This window comes from Aphelocoma coerulescens, chromosome 14 (genome assembly GCF_041296385.1).
Source record: "Aphelocoma coerulescens isolate FSJ_1873_10779 chromosome 14, UR_Acoe_1.0, whole genome shotgun sequence".
In the NCBI taxonomy this organism is placed as follows: Eukaryota; Metazoa; Chordata; class Aves; order Passeriformes; family Corvidae; genus Aphelocoma; species Aphelocoma coerulescens.
Window position 1 is genome coordinate 5,430,014 of NC_091028.1, and position 23,905 is coordinate 5,453,918.

General features: G+C 40.7%; 1 long non-coding RNA gene across 10 annotated transcripts in view; it reads left to right on the plus strand.

The window, feature by feature from the left end:
• LOC138118549 (uncharacterized) overlaps positions 1-23,905 on the plus strand; it is a 308,809-nt gene that overhangs the window by 77,046 nt on the left and 207,858 nt on the right. The window lies entirely within an intron of this gene.

The following is a 23,905-nucleotide window of genomic DNA, read 5'->3' on the forward strand; positions in this document are numbered from 1 at the left end:
GGGTAACACATGGTACTAGAGGGTTAAATAGGCACACAACAAAAATGGTATGAGCACATGTTGATGTGCTGCTTGATTGTGTAACTATTTCCCCCTCGTTGCCTTGATTCTGTCTTTTTTATCTGGGGATTGAAGCCAACAGACTTCCAAGAGGAGACTATGCAAGATTTAGGATTGTTGCCTCAAAAAAGTATTCTGAACTTCTTTCTTTGGAGTCACTACTCAGGAGGGATCATTGACTATTAAGATCTGCTTTTCTTCTTTCATCAGCTCTAGCTGAGTTCACTATATGTTCACTGTAATTTAACCATAGCTAATTAGAGCTGGGAAAATGGGAGTTTTGCCATTGTTTTCAGTGGAGCCAGGATTTCTCCCAACCTGTTTTTCTGCATAGATCTAATACTCCCTCAGTGGGCTTAAGGTTTTGGTAATGATAATGACATAGCTCTATTATGTCTCTGGAGGAGGACGGCTGCTAATTGTCAGCCACGACAAAAGTGTGATTACTCTTTAATTGTGTTCTTATAAAAAGGCATTATAGATATTTCCTCATAATTGCCTAAGCACAAGAACTTTGCTCTGAAATATGTAAGTTTTTGTGTTGGAAGGCCATAATAAAGCAATTAATATGAGATGGAAGTTTTGTCATGGCATAAAGAACCACCCGAGGATTGATCTTCACAAGCGTACCCATAATTTTGGTAGAAGTGGTGCTAGTAGATGTGCACCATAATCAGGTGGCACAACAGATGCTTTTTGGACCTTGATATTTTCATAAGTTTGGTGTTTTAACAGTTTCTGCCTTGTAGTGTGAGTTTGTTGACTGCTTGACAGGGATCTAAGTTGGCTCTAAGATTTCACCCTGTTTTCTGTTGCTCCCATTTCACATTTAACTTGTTGAAAACAGCATTGGAGTCACGTGACAGAAGTTGTAATATAACTTTTTTTTTTTAAATTAGGAAGGCTTCTGCATATCGTTCCCTTTCAAATCTAAATGTGGGAACTTTTTAACAAATAATCCTTTTCTAGTGTATATATAATGGAAAAGTGGTCTCCATTCTGTGTCTGGGAAGTTTTTTTAAAGTTTATTAAATATAAAAATGTTGGAATATCAAGCAAAATCTTCTTACATTCATCTCTTCATGCTGACAGGAAGTGACACCACTGATAATATTTGATAATATAATCTAGAAGAAAATTTAGAGTCCTTGAGGAATAATGAAAGGCTGAAAAAGTAATTTCTTGAAAAGTTGTGTTAGATGGGAATTATAGTAAAAGGAAAGTTGAGAAATGAAAATTAACCTTCTCTTCTGGAATTCATAGGGATGTGGACAAAGGAAATGCTAATACCAGTCTGTAATCAAATACAATAGCAGACTTTGTTTTATACCCAAAAGATTATTTGTTTTGAAACTAAGCAGGGTACCTTGAAGAACATTCCCTGCTGACTGCTCAGTGTGGGCTGACTGATCTTCTTTCCTTTCCTGTTAATCAATATTGTGCTGTCCTTATGCAAGTGAAGGTAATCCAGGATTCCAATGGGGTAAAGGGAAAAGTCTGATCCTCCATAGCCATGTGTAGCTTACTTAATAGTTTGCTCATAATTTTCTAAAACCTTGTTTTTTTCCTGTAGAAAATAGGTTGGGTTTGTGTGTATGTAGCTTCACCTTTCCCTGATGATTATTTACAATCCTTCCTTGTGTTCTAACCTAAACAGAACTGGAAAAAAAACAGGGGAGGGGAGGATTGTGTTGAAGTGTGCGTGTGATTTATTCACAACACTGATTGCTAGGGAAATAGATGGAACAGTTAATGGAAGAACACCTGCTTTTGGGTATTCATATGTCCTCAGTAAGCTTTCAGAATCCTAAAAAGATTTTATTATCATTAGCTAATTGAAGATGAGCTCAAAATAAGAAACAATGGCTATCATTTTTCCTAGCACTAAATCTCAGATTCCCTCCCCAGTCCTTGTTTCTGACTGCAGCCACATCTGCTGATTGCATTTACCTTCTCTTTCACAAGATCTGCTGGAAACAGTTCAGTGTATAATGTTAACAGAGAGTAGATCAATTGCAAGTTACTGGAAGCCAATTCTCCATACCAACAGAGAGCATATCAGTTCCTTTTACTCGTGAAAAATTAGACTCATTCTGGACTCTCTTCCTGCCCCCCCCCCCCCCCCCCCATAAATAGCATTTTGTACAGTTATGTGTCTACAGAAGCAGACAGAATTTCTCCATTTACTCCAAGAAGGCCAGAATTTCACCTTTATATTTTATATGTGTTACAAACTATAATAAAGGAGCAATGTGCTTTTTTTTTTTTCTCTTTTCTTTTTTTTTTTTTTTTAATTTGAGTTGGGATGGGACACCTGTCTGTCAATGCTTCTGCTGCATATATAAGTTCCTCCTAAACTAGGTAGAGATTTTTGTGGCTGGCAGGAGTCACTGCTGTTAATGACCAGTTTCGAACATCAGTCAAAACTCTGGCATTTTGTAAGTTTGATGGGCAGCCCTTTTTCTTAGCCTCCAAGACCATCTTTCTTTCTGAGACCTGGTGATATTTTCTGAAATCTATCATATAACCTCAGTTGTTCTGGACATTTTCTTCTCAGTCTGGAATGCAAGAGTCAGCAGCACACCCCTATCAATTGTGCTAAAAGATACTGACAAGTCATGTATTACGAGATTTGACCTCTAGCCATGGTAAAAGAAGCCTGTGCAATGTGCCTTGAATTTCTGACCCTGAAAAACAAATAAAGAGCAGAGAAAGTGTTTCTTCAGCTTCACTTCTTATAAGAATGAGCAGGGAATAAGTGCCTTCTGGTTTATTGTGGGCAGTGGTGGAACTTTCTTTTTCTCTAAAGTCTAAACCAGTATGTGCCCAGACTATGAACAGGCAAATACTGAATAGTTGAACATGAAAAACATGAGGGTTTTCTATCTTCATCTCTAAATCTAGATGAATATTTGGAGAATTTCAAGAGTCTGATGAAAAAGAAATAGTCCTTGTTTCAGCTTAAGGTTAATCTTTTGACAATGACAGTATGTTATAAAAATGGTAAAGGGACTAGCATTAAAATGAAAAAAAATATCCTTTATGCAGGCAGCATATGCTGAGAAAGCCTAGTGCTGTGGTCTGTCCCGTACCCATAATTGGAGGAAATCAAAGGTGTAGCTATTGCTGTGCAGAATGGATTGTCTCACGTGAGAGATGGTTCTGATGATAATTTTATGAGCAATGAATCTTTGATGTTAAGGACATGCTTATCTGACCACGCAATTTCCTTCTGTAAGAGACTAAGGGGACTCTTGGTACAGACTCTCACTTGATTTGATGGATAGAAAAGCTTAGGCCCAAGAGTCCTGGCGACTTTTCAGACTGCATTTTTTAATTCCATTGCAAAGAGGCATTGCAGAGGCCTTTTCCCTGTGCTTTGACTTTCTTGGCAGGAAGGCAGCCTGGATATACTGCAGACTATGCAAGTCAGTTCTTGGAGGCAGTTTTGGGCGTAGTCCTGTTGGTTATGAAAATGAAATGGGAAAGATTCTGGCCCTCGTTTAGGTTACTCTATAGTGAAGCCTTTATTAAGCAATTATTGCAAGCACACATTAATTCTGGTTACAAGCAGAGTTATGGTACACTAAAGCCTTCAGTTTAAGGTGCTGCCAGAAAGGAGAAGGGTCTGAGGCGTCTTCAAACAACTATGGTGAAGAATAACTGGACTTAATTACAATTCATCTATGGTGAGACACAGGAAAGCCTCAGACTGCTGTGGCTCATGTCTGTAGTCAGTAACTTGGTGTGTGACTGTGCAAAAGTTGCTGGTCTCCCTTTCCATGGCTTCCAGAGTGCATCCTGTGGTAGGCTAGAGACAAGAAATCCTGCCCTACCAGTGTGCTTCTGATGTGAGCTCAGACTGCTGCTCGAGCACAGGCTTTGTATTCTGAGAGATGGTCAGAAAGCAAGTGCCAGCATGGGATACAGTCAAGGTGCTATGTTTCTTGTGTGTTCCATGGGAGTGTGGCTTCACACTGATCCTCGTGGGGAAGTGTAGGGCTCCCTTAGCAATCACTTTTCCTTTCTTTCCTTTTTTTCCCCCTAAGATTTCCCAGCATGAACATCTGAAACAAAATGAAATGGCTGTGATGTACCAACCTGAAGTGACAGGACAGACATAGTGGGGAAAAGCTCTCTACTCCCTCCCATTTACTGTTTCAGAAAATGTGTTTTTATAATCTCTTCATATAAAACCTCACAATAATATATGACTCCTTAGTGTAGTTGGTAAACAACCTGCCTTTTAGTCAAGCACATCTTTAAAAATATGATGCATCACCTTATAAAAACAGCTGAAGATTTTTCCACAAAAATCCATATCTTGTCCTATAAATAAGAATGTTAAATGATGAGCACTTCCTACATTATACACATCTCTGGATGTGATGACCTTCTTGGTGAATTTTTGTTAAGAAACAAAATACAATTTTTATTGAGATCAATAAAAGATTAAGGTGACAAAATGATTTATCGGCTGTACAAAATGTTCATTTTCCCCCCAACAACGGCACAACCAACCAAAAAAAAAAGGAGGATGCCATGAAGTATTTTGTATTTAGCTTTGTTTTTGTCTTGCGTCCTTGGAAAACTGGGAAAACAGAGAGAAGTCATCCATCAAATCTTAAAATAGTGCTTAAAATGAGTAAGTGCTGCTCTGGCCCTCAGACTACAACTTATGGAGGAACTTCTTATATGACCAACTATACACCAAAGTCCATGGAAATCCTCCCATTAACTTCAATGAACATAACTCCAGTAGTGCATAATGAAAACAGGAGAGAAAACAATTTATCAGTGCATGAGAGCTGGTGCTCACCATCGAGTCTTTCTTTCCATTACTGCAAGGCTGCAAAGCCAGTTTGCCTCCTTGATGTATGATTTTATGTGCCTCTGAAGAAAACTTTATTTTAAAGCTCTCAAGGAGGGGTGGATTAAATGTCCCTGGAAAAAGATCCCCTGAATGCACTTTCTCCCTCAGGAGCAACATCTCATCTTGGTTTCCCCGCCGTGAATTTAAGCAGGGGCTGTAACGAAGCCGTGTGAGAGTTGCTGGCTCTGGCTCCTGCAGCTCCTCCCCAGCACTTGTCAGAATTGCTTTCAGTGACAGATCCCACGTGAATCAGGGGAGAGGAAATGAAGCTGCTTTGCTGTTGCTGAGTATTCCAGATGAGCTATCACCCCTGGGGCTCTCAGGGGCGCAGGACACTGGGGGAAGCTCCAGAGGAGCTCGGAATTGGCTCAACCTGACTCGCGCCGCAGAAAAATTCTGTACCTTCTCTTAAGTGGCAAATACCTAAATCTGCATCTGTCTGGTCAGGTGAGGGAAGTATGACTGGAATTGGTTTGCACCCTCAGCAAAGTTGTACCCACTTTGTCTGGTTATTGCTTAAAGCCTGGCCCAAGCACCTGGCTTAGGAAGAAGCAAGGTGACACTTGCAGTCTGGTATTTCTGCAAACTGCCATGGAATTCAAAATATGTGCTTTGCATATTGCCAACAGATAGACCTTAGTGAGCTTGTTGAAGTGCATAAAGTGAATTGAAATGCAGGTTTCAATTTCATTCTTGACACTGGAAATGTTTGCTTGGAAAGTTTTGTGTGCAGTGACATTGTGCCAGGTACACCTGAGCACAGGGCTGATCCCACGCCTCTTGTGTAAGCTGTAAAGTTTAGCACACTTTCCTATAACGTGAAAAACAGTAGCAAAGTACATCTGAAATCCTAAAAATGGGATGCAACTCCAAATATAAGTAAATTTGCCACTTATATAAAAGCAGTGATCCATACCTCACTAAACACAGGTTCAATCAAATATATAGCATAAAACCTAACTTTTGGTAACTGCAGTCATTGCTATGCTCTGCTTTTAAGTAACACTTTAGATTTGTGTGTTTTACTGTGATAAACTCCTTTTCAATTTCTTAAAGCACCATCCCTACATTTTGTATTTAATTTGATGCTAACTGTAATTTCATCTTTAATTTTTGTTAAATCCCATGTCCTTTTCACCAGTTAATGCTCTATGCATATTTATTTTAACTGTTGTCGTTTCCTTGAAATTGTTGATGCTACTGATTGGAAAGGAGAGCAGAAACTTTCAGGAGAAGTTTTGGGGAAGGCATGTTGTAAATGAGAAAATCTACACCCATTTTCATGGTACTCTTATATGAGTGTTAAGAGCAGAAGTGCGTGGCCAGCTAAACACCAGGGAGAAATGCCTGGAGAAGGGACATCAGTACAGCACAGATGCTCACTGTCAAAAGCCAAATATTGTGGTGACAATGGATTATTTTAATGTATAGTAAAAATTATTGTGCACAGAAAGTACTTGTTATATGTTTCTTATTCTCATCTGGAATATATGAGGACTGGGGTTTTATTAAGTTTGGTAATTTCTGAGACTACACAGTTAAAGAAGCCATCTGTACATTGCTTTTAAACAAGAGCTGGCTTTTCAGGATCATGTTTATTCAGCTCTTTCAGAGAAAGAATATGTGGAATGCATGGCATAACTGAATCAGAACGAAATCTCAGCTGGCAAAATATTCTGTTGGAATAATATTGCTTTTGAGCATTCTGCATGTTTAGAATAAACCTTTGTATTTGCTTGTATGGATGCACAGTAGAAAAAGCTTACCTTTAGCCTTGATGCCTTTTGGTGTGTTCCTGCTATTTGCCAGTGCCTGAGTCCAGTTACAACACAAAAACCACATCCCTGGAAAGCTCACTGGAGCTTTCTGGCCACAGAGGGCAAAAGGAAGTCAGAAGAACAGGGCAGTCAAGTCCAGTTGTAAGTTTGATGTGTTGGACACTGGTTTCTGCACTGAATCTTCCTGTATGGCTCTTGGTCAAGTCATTTACATCCCTAACACTCTATTGCTTGCATTAAAGGAGCTGGTAGCATTGCTTCGCTTCTCACCTGTGGATTTTGAAGACAAATTAAGCTCAAAATTTGATTTTTAAAATTCTGTCTTAAACTGTATGACTGGTGCAATGATAGAATAAAAGCAGGGTTAACTTAATTATTGAACTATTTGTATCTTTCCCTGAAATAATTGCACTAATTTATCTTAGTTCTCCCTGTAAAATCACGGGTATGCAAGCCCATGGCAGTGCACACCACTCTGTGGTTTGGCATGTTAGCTTGGCCGAGAAACCCTGTAAAGCACATTTGTAAAATACATTTTCAACTCTCAAGGCCATGGGAGAGCACAAGCAGATAAAATTCTGTCTCCTTAGCACAGGTTTGTGATGTGGGCTCGGTTTCCCCTGCATCATCCTTCACAGGGTCTTCAACTTTCCATTTGCTACAGCTAGTAGCCTCAACCGTATGTCATTTTTTAAATTCATCTACCCATCCTCCTGCTAAGATAAACCCTTTTTCTACTTCATTCTCTCTGCAGACAGAAAGTCATATTAACAGCGTTTTCTCTTTCTGCATCCTCTGGATGTTAATGAACGTGTGTTCTATATTTTGTTCATTCTGTGACGCCTTCCAACGGGATAGTAATCAAAAGTATGTGTGGTAAAATATTACTGACAGCATGTGGATTGAAAGGTCTTTGCCCATAGATGGTCAGATGATTTTATGCATCTTCTTGGAAAGAGTGAGAAAAACTCCAGTGTTGAGGAGTTACTCGGATTTGAACAGAATTATTCAGGGTAAAATATGTGCAGATGTGGAGCTCTTATCTATAGCAGTCTTAAAATTTATCGCTTTTTAATTATTTCAAACTACATCCTTCTTAAAACAAGCTTCAAGAAAGCCACAGACTTCTTATTAGTGTATATGTATTTTATTGGGGGAGATTAATAATTATTTTCTGTTTAAATAAGGCAGATGAGACATTGAAATTGCACTCCTGTTAATAATTGAATGTTAAAACAAATGTACGACTGTGTTCCAGGACTGCAGAAAACAATGAATCATGCATTTATTATTTTAACTGATATGGTACAATCAGCAGGGAACTCTTATTTAGAGAGCAGGCTAGTGTCTGCTGTGCTGGTTAAAGCCTAATCCAGGGTCTTGTGTTATTGCAGCTCGTGGAATGAGTCTAGTGCATAGAAATCAGAGGGCAGAGAGAAAGAGAGCAAGGTGAGGTGGGGTTGGAGGTGAGGGGTGTTCTTTAAGAAACAGGCTATTTTTGGCTATTATTTGTCTTGATTAAAGAGTTGGAGGACAGAGGGTACCTAGAACTCGCTTTCCTAACAGAGCTGGGTCTTGCATTAATGCTGGGCAAGACTCGTTGTGCTTCAGGGAGGTATTTTAAAACAGGACAATACCTAAATGTCCTTCACACGGTTGTCTTTGTAGAAGGATATGGTTCTTATATGCACTTTGTATAGCTGCCTGAAGGGAAGAGAGCAGCAGCAGTTCCATAGAGCTGTTTAAGATGGCAAGTGAAATCACAGGTGTTCACGGTCTCAATATTTATGCATTAATTACCCAGATTTGCATAAAAGTAAAACAATTTAGGTAACTCACGCACAAAAACCTATAAGCCAAAATGGCTGTTGATATCAAAGATCCATTCACTTATGGTCTCTCCCTGCTCCTTTCTTCCCATAAAAAAATCTCCCGGCTCCTCCTTGGGGAAGGAAGCTGGTGTCATAAAAAAGATCAGGTAGAGAGAGGAGAATAATAATGGCAGCATTAGCAAAGAGCACTGCACAATCCCCTGCCTCTGCCACGGCCCCTCTGTCCTCCCTGGCAGGTTCCCTGCAGCAAGATGCAATATATCTTTTGGTTTGAATATTTCATTTCCAGGGGTACATCTGCTTTTCTTTCATGTTATATTCAGCGTTACCTATTTATAACGCTTTTAAAAACCGATTTTCCAGCTCCTTGATACGGTACAAGAGAAAGAGAAACTATGTATCAGTGTAATGATAAAAGGCATGAGGAAAAGGGGAACGTAATAATTGGTTGCAAATCAAGTTATGAACCTCAAGCAAAAATAAAAGTGGAAGAGGGTTTTATAACCTCAGTAAATAGCAAAAATTACAATGTGCTGTGTACATTTGGTTTGTACTTTTATACTGAGTTAGTGGATAAGGATATTTATCTGATGTTGTTTGCTCTACACATAAACTCTTCTGATTTAGATGATAGATAGAAACCATTTATACAGATAAACACAGTAGGGGTCTAAACATGGATCCCTGTGGAACACCAGATGTGAGTAAATGAACATTTGATTTTCCTCTTGTCTGCTTCTGACAACCTGATGGATAAGAAACCATCTCCTGAATTCCCTTAAAACCTGATAGCACTAATGCAGATAATAACATGGAGTGAGATATGGTATTTATTAAATCTGCTCTCTAAATATTAATACGACAGCAGCTGTGATCTTTCTACTCTTTAACTGTACTCTTTATGCACTGTGTCATTTACTAACAAAGATAAATGCACAGGACTGATGTAGAGGGTTTAGGACCACAGGGGTATTCAAATACTTAAGATTCATGCAATTTAGAAATTAATACTCTACATCACAATTGATTAAATAAAAAGAGTGTGAGAAATTTACAAAATTGCTTTTAAAATGGAAACAGATTGTGTGGATGGAATAAGAAGCAGCTATGTTAATTCTTTTTTGTCCATTGTCCCAGGTGGATCTAATGCTAACCACTGCAGAGTGTATGAGCAGAAAGGAGCTTTAGTATTTCATAAGTTAGAAATATCATCTGTGAAGTGTCAGCAGTTCCATATCCATTTTTCTCTCCCTCTCCATTTCCTCCATATCTCTGAGACGAAAGTCTTACAGAGAAAGAGGCCACCAGGGGCCATGTCTTGGCCAGATGCTTTTATTCACTGTGTCATGTCTTTTCCAGAGTTAACTGTCAAATGCACTTGTAGTTCAAGCATTCTCATGTGGTGGGGGGTGACTTCCAGCGCTGTAATTTCTTACCTAAAGCTAAACTCATCAGCTCCATCTTGCCAGCAAAGCCCATAAGCCCAGAACCTCTCCCAGGTGACGTGGGCTTATTTATGACCCAGTTTGGCTGACTTTGGCTGAACTGGGCTGCACTTTATCAGGGAAAGCATAGTGAGGGTCAGCACCAATGTTTGCACAGACAAGAAGTCTACTTTCTCTTGTGTAGTGCAAATCCCTGTGTGAGGGAACAGTGAAAGCTGAACCTGGTGCCGGCCAGACCATCAGGAAAGCCTGTGACCTGTTCTCTTTAGCAGATGGCTTCTTTCAGTCTCTTGGGAGACTCACAGCACCCAGACAGGAACAGTGGCTTTGTGTCTGTGTTTGCAGGGAGTTTGAAGAGCTGATTGTGTGCAGCTTGGGTTGACTATAAACAAGGATTTAGCACCAGTGCTCGGATAACCTGTGGAGGCCAACATGAAGTGCTCACATTTGCTGTGCTCTGTTGCACACATTTGTGGAAGAGGAGACCCCCTTCATTTCATATCATCTTGTCTGGGAAGAGGCTCAGACCATAGGAAAATCCCTCTTTTTTTACACCAGACTGGACTGCTGAGGTGACAGGTTTCAGACTAGATAGATTCATTTGGGATCCTTCCAGCTCAGCTTTGTCCAGGTAACTGTCCCAGTTCGAGCACCACACTTCTGGTGCCTGTGAATCTCCCCAGTGAGATGTTTCTGACACCACAGTGTTCCTGAGGACCTTCCCTTTGCTGGCAGCACAGTCTCCTTCTCAGTGGGTCAGTGCAGCTGTACAGGCTCTTCTGCACCAAGGCCAGTCCACCAGTCCCAACTGGAATACTTCAATTAGGGATTTCAGACTGTATTCAATAAACACAGCAGAGGGCACTTAGAATAATTCCACTCTTAGGAACTAAAAGCTAATTGGCTTTGAAGAAAATAACCCACACAGTTTGTACCACTCCACTGATCAGAAACTGGACCACAGATAATTGAGACGGTGTGAAACACCTACTGCCTCATGCTCACAATTTTTGGATCCATTAATTCCTACAGTAACATCCTGCAGGAGGATGTTACAACAGCTTAGTTCATTATAAACAATTCTGCCCCATTTACTTTAGAATTTTGTGGTTCTTAATCCATAAATGCAAATAGAATGCAAATTTGCAAAGGATCTTGGAAATAGTGACCTTTTATTCTTCAAGCCACTGTTTTGAAGTGATGGTAAAGACTAAAATTTTATAAACACTAGAATCATATTTTCACATAGATACCTGTATGATTAGACTTGGGGGTAAAGAAGAATGTTTTGGATGGCAGATGGTAATTTAGGGGGGTTTGTTATGTTTTGCATTGTTTTGGGGGGGTTTTTTGAGGGTATGAATCACAAAAATGTGTACTTGGTCCCAAAATTAATTTTTATGTGGAATATGGGAGCACGGAGTTTGTGACCAATGTAATTACGTTTGATTCTATGCAAATATAACTTAGAATGAATTCTGTTTCACTCAGTCACAATGTGACTTCTAGAAAGGGGAAGAAGTCATGGTACTTGTGTCAGAAAAATTCAAGCTGTTGTTGAGCATTGTTATTTTCAATATAACTCTAATGTCAAATGAGGGAAATTTTTCAGAGATTTAGGATTTTGTGGTGATCCAAATGAGAAATCTTAAAAATGTTTCTTTTCTCACAGCTTTGATTAAATGATATCTTTTTAAGTCTTTCCAAGCATTTTGGGACGCCAATTGATAGTTCAGGTGCCTTAATCCCAGAAGACAGCAAACTATCCCACTGTTAACTTACCAGCAGGTTTAACAGCATATTTTGTACATAGTATTTTCCTAGATCAAAGCATTTTGATATATGGTTTTTAAGAACTTTGTAGTCTGGGGATCCAAACTCAAGTAAGGAAAGTTAAACCTATTGAGAGTAGGCTTGAGTTTCTTGGTTTGCTTTTATGGATTGCTTACAAATAATCCTCAACTGCCCAAGAGTAAACCACCTGAAAACCACATTTCTAAGTTGAAATCATCTCAACAGACAAAAACTTTGTGTTTAAATGGGAAATTTCTTTCATCAGATCGTTCAGCGACAGAGCAATTGCTAGGAAGGGTAATAGGAGTCTGATGTTAATAATAAAAGAGGAAATCTTAGTGTACTCAAGTCTTATTTACAATAGGTATTTGATTTGATTTTGGTTTTTTTTCACTTGCACAAGTCTAGATAAGGAATTGCTCATTGGGAATGGTATCCTGAGTGAAAAACAATTTTTGTGAACGAAGTGGAGTGGCCATGTTTTTTTTGTCTGTGTCTGCAAGGAGCTGATCCAGTGTAATGGGCAGAGAGAGCAGCAGCATTCACTGCAGTATGTAAAGTAGCCTCTTGGGCTCACCATACATTTTATCTTTCATTATCAATTTGACACTCCTGCATGGGTAGATTCATTCTCTGGCAGGGAATACCACAGGCTATATTTCTGTGCTTTTTCTTCCTCCATCCAGGCATTCTCTCAGTGCCTTGGTAAATCATCGTGTTAAATCATTAATAGCGAAGAAAGGCATGCTACGTAAGCAATTATATACTGATTAATGTCTAAGTCAAATCCCTCTCTTCAAAGATATTGCTGACCTGCTGAGTATCTCATCATATTCATTTTCTTTGTTCTTTGGGTAGCAGTTTAGCAGTCCAAGCACAAAGGCAGGAGTGTTCTTGGGCTCAGATGCTCATGTGCAGAACTGAACACGAACAGTTGACATTCTCAAAATCAACGTGAGGGAGACACAAGGGCTGAAAATCCTCAGTAAAGCTTTACCCAGCCAGTAAAATTCTGGGCGTGCCCTCAAAACTCTTCTCCTTGTTAACAGTATGGCATCTGCAGTGGCAGCAGCAGTGAGAGGAGCTCTCAGAGCTGTGCTGGCAGAGCCACATCAATTCAGCCTGCTGGGAGTAAGTGTAGATGACATGGGGCTTAAAATGTGGCACCTATAAATGCTTTTCTCCAGTGGAGCTGCCGGTGTCCCTGTGAGCTCAAGAGCCAAACAGTCATTGGGCTCATGTAGGAATGGTTTGAATCATTCCCATCATCCAGGTGTTAGCCTCTGCACAACGCAGACAGGGAAACAACAGAATGGAATCCTGACTGGAGAAACAGGGTGGGATTCAGGGGAAAGATATTCCATTTTGATGTTTTCCTAGGGAAGAAAAAGAATGTATAAAATACAGAATCTGTTGGAACCCCTTGAGATGTCTGTGATGCTCGGTGTCTACAAATACACATCCGTGTAAGTGCAAGTTTATGTTATCACCTCTTTGGTATGTGGGTGCTGCCTTCATTTTCTACTGAGAGGCAAATTACTGACAAATAGCATTCTGCACTTAGCAGATAAGAAGAAGGAAATACCAATATTGTCTATCTGCTAACAGAAAGAAATGCTGATAAGACATTTGCATCGATAGACATTGTCTGGTTTTAAATCAGAAATAGATATTGGAATATGACTGACAAGTTCTACCGTGTCTACCCCAGAAAATAAGAATCTCAGAGCATTTTATGGGCTTTTTTTCTCTTTCTCTTAGCTGTGCTTGCTATTCCCTTACCTTGGGATTATGTGTTCTCTACTCGAGCAAAGCCTGGATCAGAGAGCACAGTTCAGTATTAGCTGTGCTGTAGTCTGGACCAAAAGGGTGGGAGGGTACTAAAGGGTATTTTCTGCAACATCAGGCCCCCTTTGCCCTCCTTTTAGAGGGTCTTGCAGAGTAGCAGCATGGAAAGGATGACTTTGCAAGGTCCTTGTTCAGAGAATGATCCTCTCCCCCCAAAAGGCAGGTGTCTCACTTTGGCGTGCAGGTATCAGCCTTTGATAGCTGGGAGCTGTCTCCTTTCAGCTGGACACAGAGCCCCCCCCAGCTGTGCAGCAGAAGTGAAGATGTTTTTGACATACCAGGGACATGCATTTTGCCAGACCCACCCAGGTGAGAAGCTGTCACTTCAGAATTGTTTCTCAAGGTGTCTTTTATGCAATTAGTGCTAAAAAACTCATTGTATATTAGTTTGTGTTTATACAGACATCTTGTGCCAGGTTCTGTTACAGCTCACAGACCACACTGGGTGCAGGGTTGCAGTGGAAGTTGAGTGTATCCTCAAAGATATCCAGAAGCTGTGCTGAATGCAGGTCCACCCATTCCTTTTGCTTTTTGCAGTAATTTTTTATGATTTTGCACATAGATCTCTCCACGTATTGGACAATATTTTGTCTGTTTCTTTAGAGATACCAGTTGTAATGTTATTTGTTAAACAAAGATTTGTCTGGAATCTCTGCTACAATATTTTAGCTGTTTTAGTCCACTTTTTTTGGCAACACTGATTACCTGTAAATCTTCCTTTCTGTTTTTCCAATTGAAGTTATTCAACACCTGACAAAACCTGGCAAAGGGATTCCAGAAATGCTGCAGCTGTTACAAGTTTTTCCTTTTACATGACATTATATCTGAGTAAGAATTTTCAGTCAGTCATCATGAAGCACCGTAGCAAATTGTGCTAAGTTTGCACTTCTTGAAAGTGCTACTCCTCTACCACTTTCTCATCTCCTACTACCTATTACCATTCCATCTCTGTTATCAGGCTGAGAAAATCTATATTCTCTGCAAGCTTGACAGTACTAGGAATAAGCAGTGGAGTACCACAGGCAAAATCCCCCAAGGAGCTGGTAGGGCTCCCAGCCTCATTCCTTGTGCTCCTCCAGAAGAGAGGAGCATTCTCAGTGTACACTGCCTCCTTATAAACCCAAGCCTGCCAGGCTGAGGAGAAAGTCCTGGCCTCACATCGTGGGGCAAAAGCCTCAGGCCCTACTGAAGTCCCTCTGATTGTTCCCAGGGTGGAGAGAGGAGGCTTCTGTGGACTCTTAGCCCAGTGCAGACACGTGTGGAAGGTAAAGCAAGCATTAACCTTCTGGATGAGCCTTCTGGATGAGCTCAATTAAAGTCAACAAGGAGTAGAAAATCCGGCATCTGAAGTGCCACAGGATTTTGGGGCTCATGGGCCTGGAATACATGAAAAAAATGAAATATTCAGTTGTCACAGTAAGATTTCCTGTGAAGAACATTTCATTGCACAGTGTTTGTCCCTCTCACATTCGCTTACTCCATCATCATTGTTTATCTTCATGTGGAACTTCAGGGTGGAGGAAAAGGTCCATTACAATAATGGAGTTTAATGGTTGAATATGTTTTTCATTTCTTCTTTTGCTTTCCCTCCCCCTCTCTCTCACACACACACACATGTGTATTTCAAAAGCATCCACCCAGAGCACAGAACAAGATCACCCACCAGAGGTGGGATCCTGAAGATGCTAGAATTCAAATTACTCACTGGGTAGATGACAGCACTCTTGGTGTTTTTCAGAGAAGGCTGGGCTGACCTAGTCCTTTCAGTCCTTTCAGGCTTGTGGTGAAAAGTGAAACTACAGCCAATAAAAAAGCAATATTTGAGGGGCTCCTTGAGGTGAAAACGTGGCAAGGGAGTGGAGAAGACAAGAAGAGGTAGCTCTGCTTCAAAGGAAAAATAAACTGGCTATAATCATTCCAGAAGACATATACAAGTATTAGTAATTTGAGGGAAAATTCTCTCTCCTAAGAAAGTTTTGGAGACTATTATGCCAACAAATTCAGTATATCTTTAAAAGTCTATTAATTTCATCAGCTTATTCAGTGGTTTATGAAACATGATGACCCATAGTGGTGGAGCTCAGGATATCTGTGATCTCTTTGGTTTATGGCCCTTGTCTTTGATGAGTTGTTTCAACCCTTTGCATCTCAGTTTTCCTTCCTTCCTCCCTTTCCACACTCAGTTTACCCTCTGTATCTTTTCCTGTACCTCATGCACCATTTGAGAGACAGTAGAGTACCTGCTATACAGGCCTTGATTTTATCTGCTGCTTCCAAATGTTATTTTAATTCTTAAAATCAGATTATTATATGTTTTCATTAGGTTGAGTAATAGACCTGCTAAGTTTTTACTTTAGTGATGTTCCCCATTTTTTGGTCAATCTTACAAATCAGACAGTCCATGCCCTAAGCTACCCCTCTACATCCTTAATAAACAATATTAGAAGGGAAGAAATCACTTGTGTTACATTGACTCTGTTCCGGGAGCAGAAGTAGTGTTAGTAAATTCTGGGGAAGAGAATTGAAGCTTAGGGGAACCACAGAAAGGAGAAAAGCAGGGCTGTGGGTTGTTTCATGAAACACTGCAGAGAGGGCTGTGTTTTAAGCTGCCCCTAACCATGCATTAACCTCTGTGATCATGCCTTTATAGCCCACAAGCTCTCTTGCTTTCATGGACAAAGAGTGTTTAAGAGCATGCACATGTTTCTCTGCTAATCAACCCCAAAAATATCTTCTGGGCTGAGTTGTAATTTATATTATCAAAACTGCAGGATCTGCTAAATCTAGAGCAAATGGAAAGCAACTCAGTTTTTATTCAGAGGGGCAGTGCAGGGCAGAAATAAAACCTAGATTACCAACTGCTGATGGAAATTGCAGCTAATCCTCTACAGCCAGAACCAGCATGGCCTATCACAAGGGTAGAAGGAAAAAAACCAGACTTATTATTTGGTAAGGAATTAAGGTATAAATTTTAAAAACTCACGGTATTAAACAATAAGAATGACCACGTGTGGTGCAGCCACGTGAACATGGCAAACAATAGAACATGGGCAAAGGTCTGTGAGATGGGGTCCTGAAAATGTGATTTCATTATTGCCAGTGTTTTATTACTTGTGCCCAATAATGTTTTTGATAGGTAGAGTGTTTCCCAGATCTCCAAGGAGTGGTCCAGGCTTCATAGTTTAAAATAGATGGGGAAAATATTCAGGGAACATTAACTTCAAGTGGGACTTTCTGCTCTGATTGACAGAATTCATTACAGAAGGTGTGTTAGAGTTCTCGTGCTCTTGCAATGGCTCAGCTGGACTTCCAGCCTCCCTTCTCCGAGTGTGATTGAGCTCACATCCCTCTCTACCTTTTATTGATATTTTTTTTCCTGTCTTTATGTGGCAACAGAGAAAACGAATTTTGTTTAGTTTCTCTAACCTTGCTAGTTCAAATTCCCTACTAAATCCCATTCAAAATACGGCCTGATCTGAGGAAGTCTTTATTTTCCCTGCTCTCTCTCTGGCTTTGCCTGTGAAAGGTTGGAGACTCCCTGGAGCCCAGGGGTGCCTTGTTTCTCACTGCCCCAGATTTATGGACCACAAGAAATTATGCCACGACCACTCAGGAATCACCAGGATTTTCCCCATCCCATAAGGGCTGCCCCCAATACAAAATTCAGAAGTGTGATGAAATCAGTCCCTAGGGGAGGCAACTCTCTTGGTCATGGCACAGTGTGTACTGGAAAATGTGGTGTTTGGGGGCTCTCCCAAGGAAGGAATTTGCCTACTTGCCTAATAAGGCACATCTTGCAGTTTATCTGGAGGTTTGGCTAGGAATCTGAAGTTGTTTTTTATTTAAAAAAGGATAACAGAAAGACATCTTCCCAGGCATTTCCAGATGTAAGGATTCCTGATTTTTGGGAGAATTTCAAAGATGCTTGAAGCTGGTAAATCTTCTCAAGTGCTTGTGACCCACTTGCAACTCAATCCCTCCTACATGGGACGTATATTGTTAGGTATTTATCCACCAGCTGCTCATACCAGGCTGCTCTAAGGTGATGCTCACAAGAGAAAGCTCACACAAGCTTATGTTAATTTGGAGAGGTCGGCCTAGAAAAGTGTAAAGGTCCTTCTTGGCCTTAAAAATCTATGAATCGATAGCAAGTGCTAGCAAAAGGTCACTGGTCACAGATAAAAGGCTAACTATCAGAGCATCTAGCAGAGCTGCTCACACTTTTTCATTACAAGGTTAAAATAAATCCTACATTTGGTTGTCAGATATTGTTCAGTCGCTCTTGTTCCTCTTGGGCAGCTTCATGCAGACGCTGCTCCTGAAAAATTACAGCTACTCCAGAACACCATACAGAGCTTCCTGAGTCCATCCCAAACATTTCCCACAGTACTCTGCAACCAGCAGTAGAGCAGCTCTCTGGTCTGAGTGCCTTATGATTTATGAATAACTCTGGTTTCCATTAAGCTGCAGAAAGGGGATAGTGTGTTTCACCCCGTGCTGAGAACCCCATTTGTTTCCGTTCATGTCAGCAGTTTGCATAAGTGAATGATTTTATTTCATGTGAGGGAGAAGGCAAACACACAAGTTATCCCAGCAGTGGAAGATTTGTCAAATAAAGCTTTTAATAATGGTGTTATTTGACAGTTTTATAGTGCCTCAACTTTCAAGCAGTTTGAAGGTGGTAGGTTTTCAATAAAAATTAAGTCCTTATCTAGAAGAAATTCAGTCCCTGTTGTTTTAAAAGAACTAGTCTCAGCTGCATTGGAGCACCTTAATCTACTATTGAAAGTAAATCTCAATCCTTTTCTGTATTAATATATCTTGCAATCCATCATCAGGAGGTGTTCTGTGTATTTTTTTGCCCTAGTATATCAAGGTGGCCTGATAAACCACCTTCCTAACCAAACTTGTTGGGTGATCATTATGTTTCTCACAAGAATAAATTATCCAGTGGAGTTCTCTGAGGCTTACTTAAATAGTCCAGCAGTGTTTCCAGTCACTCTTACTTATTTCTTTAATTTGTTTAAGGGGTCCAGTAAGTTATTCAGGTGAGGAGAAAAGGAACAGGGAAGTTTCTGGTTTTCACAAGGTCAGAGTTAATCCTATCTGTGTTCATAAATCATTGTACATCGTAGGATAACCACGTAGCAACTGAGAACATGTTAATAGAGAACCAGCTCTGCATTGAAAGTTTCCTTGCTTGAAGGAGAGATTTCCAAAGGAATCTAAAACTGTCTTAGATAGCCTTCCAGTTAAATAAACACAAATTTTAAAAGGTTATATTTTTTAGAAATGTGCTACTTTAGTTATAAAAGTTTGTTATCTTCACCATCCTGAGGAGAAAATGGATTTTCTTACAAGCTTTTTAACCAAAACAATTTCTGAGCAAGAGAGGGCTCTATAACCTGGCTCAGTGTTTGATTTGAACAATTGGAATAATAAATGATAGTATGAGTAGAAACAGCATATCTTAAATTATTTGCCTAAGTTCACATATGCAGGTGTTGTGAGAGCCAAGATTTGGTGTGAAAGGACCCTGACTGCAGATTATCCCACAAGCCAGCCCAGTGCTGGTTGTGCAGACACAAGCTGGCTCCACAAAGCACAGAGCCCTCTCGTGCTGAGGAATGCAGTGTATATATTGCAATACCAGCTGATATGTACAGGTGCTCAGCTGGTGTACATGTGGTACAATTCTTTCTCATCCCGTGTCTGTACATCAGACTGAACATCCTGCATCCCAGTGACTTCAGCCATGTTTTGAGAATCATCAGGGTGAGGTCGTTGTGCTCAACATTCTCATTAGCAGTGTTCTTCTAACCAAACACACATATGGCATGGTTTTGAATACAATGTCACAGGTTTTGTGGCAGAGTTCTTACAATCTGGTTTAATAAACAAAGTTATTAGGAGGCAGGGGCTGAAGGGGGGAAGAACAAAAGAATAGCAACAAGTTTGTCAGCTGATGCACTGGAGCTCTTTTCACAAGCTGGTGTCTCCCCTAAAAGGGCTTAGGGCTATTTTTAATTTCCACTTTTCACTAGGACTGCTGTAAAGGTCTTGATAGAGACTGTGATGTTCGAAAACCTTGAAATCTTACAACCTGCTCTAGAAAACGTTATTGGTTGGCTGTGCTGAGTCCTGCCCCACTGCCTCCCCTCCCACTGCTTCTCTGGGGTGTGCCAGCAGGGCACGGGGAGCACACCTGGTTAAAAATTATCCCTGTTTCATTCCAGGGAACCCCCTCCCTGTCACCTGATGGCTTTGATTAGGGAGGTCAAGCCAGTGTCATTCTGTGCTCCACAGCCCCTTCCCGGTACGAAGATGGGGAGAAGAGAGGGACAGGGACTGGCTTTTATTTACTGGCAGCTTGAGCAATAAATTAGAGGAGTCTTTCCATTGACTTTGGGAAAGTTGGATGGCGTCTTGGGCTTGTGCTCTATGTACTGTTTTTATTTTATACACAGTCAGCTCAGAGTCTCCCTCATATCTCTTTCTCCCACAGTGTTCAACTCCTCTCTCTCATCACAGAAAAGTCTGACAGGAACTTTCCTCTCTTATCTGTCTCTTTCTCTGTGCTGTCCTCCCCCTCCTTCTCATTCTTTACCTCCCTCTGTCTCTCTCATTCTCTCCCCTGCTGCTCTCAGATGGCTGGCTTTGCTCAAGGTCTGCAGACTGGCATAGAGCATGCCTGGAACAATATGTTCCTATTAAATTTACCCTGTCTCATTGCTTCCTGAAATTAAATTGAGTTTTACTCTCAAGTTTGTTTGTTGAAATCGCATAATAAAAACATCCCTGAATGCAATTGCATTTAATCAGAAAGCTTTCCAGAATTTATAGTGATAAAACACTATTTTAAAAAAGCTTGTTCTAGGGTTCTACAGAAAAGAATAAGCAAGTTTCTCATTTACAACTGAAATTAATCTTTAAATGTCCCTCTGAATTCTCTCCACATATTTACTTCCATGGCTTTCACGCCACTTTGGACACTCCAAGATCACCAAGATGGAGGGAAACCAAACTCCTGCACTTTTAGTCTCAGTCCTGAGCTCTGTTTTGTTACTTATTAAAATTCAGACAGCTATTAATTCCTTGTATAGGTTTTATCAATATAAAAACGTCCTGCATTTATTCCAATGGCTGCACTACACTTACTGATGAGTGTTAGGTTTGAAACTACTCCAAGGTGCTGTTCAAAGTGATGCTGCTCAGGGCTGGACCTTTGGCTTTGATAAACACAAATCACACATTCTGGGGTGCTGAGCCACTACTGCTGTGTCAGTGTCAGCAAGGAGTTTTCAGCCCTCCTGAACTGCTAATAGTTTGCATGTTTCAGGATCAGATTTGTGACAGCTGGACAAGAAGGCTTTCACTGTTTTGGGAGATGAGTGAATAGACGAGTATGCACTGCAGAGCTTAAAATTGCTGTGGTGTTAAAAAGCCACGGGAATATTTTATTGTTTCTGAAGCATTCCTCTTTGATTTGACTAGGATGTGAAACAAAACCACAGTAGTGTCACCATGGCAATATATAATGGGATATATTTCAGAGAGAAAATAAGACATGTAGAAATTACAGATTGATCACCCTGGAAGGTCCTGCAGCTTTGGGCCACTCGTTGGCAATTCAAACATCTCAAAAAGTAGAACACTGCTGCAGGAATATGCAAAACTCCAGAGCCATGCTGTGCCTCTCTCTTATGTACCCTGCACTTGTTTTATATGTTGAACATATCTTGACATCAATGGGGCTGTTTTCAGAGCAGAGCATGTTTGAAGTCTGTAGCAGAAATCCATTATGGAGAAGAGGAAGATGTGAACATTGGTAATAGTTTGACAGATCATTTTCCAGTAGTGCTTGGGAGGATCCAGTGCTCATCTTTGTTATTACAAATGGTGGTGTTCATCAAAGTAGATTGAAGTGTCTGCAGACAACTAGCATTTTTCAGTAGTTTGCCTGGAATTTGTATCCATTCCCTTATTAGACAGAGTGGACATATTAATGCCAAAGTATTTTGCACCAAGTTCTGTGCACACACACTCATGAAATAGAGACAGATCTGTGGCAACACCACAGAGTAAAATCTTAGCTGGCAAAGGGTCAAGGATGAGAATGGTCCTGAGCCCATGGGTACAGCCTTGTAGTTACATGCAGGGTATTCTACTTGCAAGTAGTCAAGTAGGAGAAGGGGAATTGAGACTGGCTGCTATTTGGAGGCTACCTCATTAATCTGACAGAGCAACACCAGAGGGCTACCCTGGCAGAGATGAGTGTTGAGGGAATGATGTGAAGAGGCACAAGGCTGTAGTGGCTGTCGACATTTTGTCCAGGAAGCAAAGTGAGGGATCATGGAGGAGCAGAGAGGAAACTCAGAGCAGTGAAAGCAAGGAAGTGGCAGCAGAGAAAAGGCAAGCACTGACATCTAGAAACATTTATCAAGTACCTCCTGTCCATTTCAGCTGCTGACTTTTCCTCATTACGCTGGAAAGTCTTGGCAGCAATTGGCTGCTGCTTAAGAAACATCTGGATAACTTCTTTTCTCAGCTACTAGAACAAATTTCCTTAATAAAAGTCCCAAAGTAACTCCCAGTGGCCAGGCAGCTGAGAGTTTGTATAGTTTATCCCTATTTTAGGGAAGATGGTCACTCAACTAGAGCCACCTACCTGTACAAAACTCATCTCTCGACAGGAATGAAGGCAGCAACGCAGGCCCAGTCACTGCTGCATGGTTTGGGAATAAGCTGACCAAACCTTTGCTAGGAGAAATCAAAGGATGTAATCATAAGCTGCTGTTGCAGGGGACAGGCTAATCATGTGCCAGTGATTTTTACTGCCTTTCCTTATAAGACCTTGAGGGACCTCGTGGTCCTTCCTTGGACCTGAAATAGTTCCACAGTTCAGTGCTACCCAGTAGATATAGAATGACAAAAGATTACTTCTCCATCACCTTAAAGATAAATCTTGAGACCCTGGCAACCTTTGGGAGAAAATATAATTGTCTTCCTAATTAAAATTGATTTTTTTTCAGTGAATGTGCCCTTCTGTTGCTATCCCAGCTGTATAACTGACTGTATCTCCCTTATTACAACAGATATTTATGGTCACCCATGGACAGCACACTCAGCACAGTATGCAGTGTGTATGATACCAGCTCTGGCAGCAGGTCACAGACCAGTTAATCCCTGTGGAATATACATGTCTCCCTAAGTAGTGCTAACAATGGCTGTCTGGTGTGGTTTTCCTCGTTTATTGGACTGCACCTGTGGGTGTTTCAGGTGACATCCAAGTATTGACATGGGGGCTAAGTTCCTCAGTGCTGTTGTTCAAAGGAGCTAGGTACCTCTCCCCTTCAAAAAAGCCTTCAAAACCCCTGGGACTAGCAGTTTGACTATGAATGCCACTCTTGAATATAAACTTTTTCAGAACGGTGTTCTTCATGGCTTTTGTTGCTTTCTCAGCTCTCTCAGGGTATAACTTTTATGTTCCCGACTGTCTGCCTTATGGTGAGGTTCTGAAAAGGGTTGTAGAGGTGCAAATGATGCTGAGGTTTGGCCTTCAGCATCTTCTGTGCTGCAAATGGAGTAACTTGTGTCTGTATTGTACATCCCACTGGACTTTACCAGATAGTAAGAGGAACTCTTGTGTATGTTTTTGGGGCTAGCACTTTTATAGGAGAAAACTGGAAAAAAACAAAGAAAAGGGGAAATGCTTCCATTTGTGAACTAAAGAAAAGTGCTTTGGATACACTGAAGTATAATAAACATGGTAGTTCAAAAGGCATTTCAGAGTGATGCCTCAAAGTGCACTGCAGTTTAAAGATAGTGGAAAATGCAACATGAGAAGGGAAAAAACCTAGAAGGAAATGCCAGCAAAAGTTCCATTGAATAGAACTAAAAAGTCAGGCAACCTGAAGAGGAGTTTTGCTGTCACTGGACTTTTTTCCCCTACTCTTCATGTGTAGCACATCCTCTGACAGGCTGCAAATGTAACAACCTTCAGACATGAGTCATCAGCAAGGACAGATCCTCTCGTCCTCAACACTAAAAATAAAGATCTCGCTCACTGAGCCTAAGGAGCAATTCTCTCTCTAGTAACTCAGCACCAGCCAGCAGAGCAATACAGAGGGAACATGCTGAACCAGTGATTTATTCAAGCTGGAGGCCTTGATCTTGACATGACTAACCCGAGTGCAGTAAATGGGTTCAAATAAATGCTGGCATTACAGAAGGCACCATGTTTTATGACATATAGGATTTGGGTCCAGGGGCTCT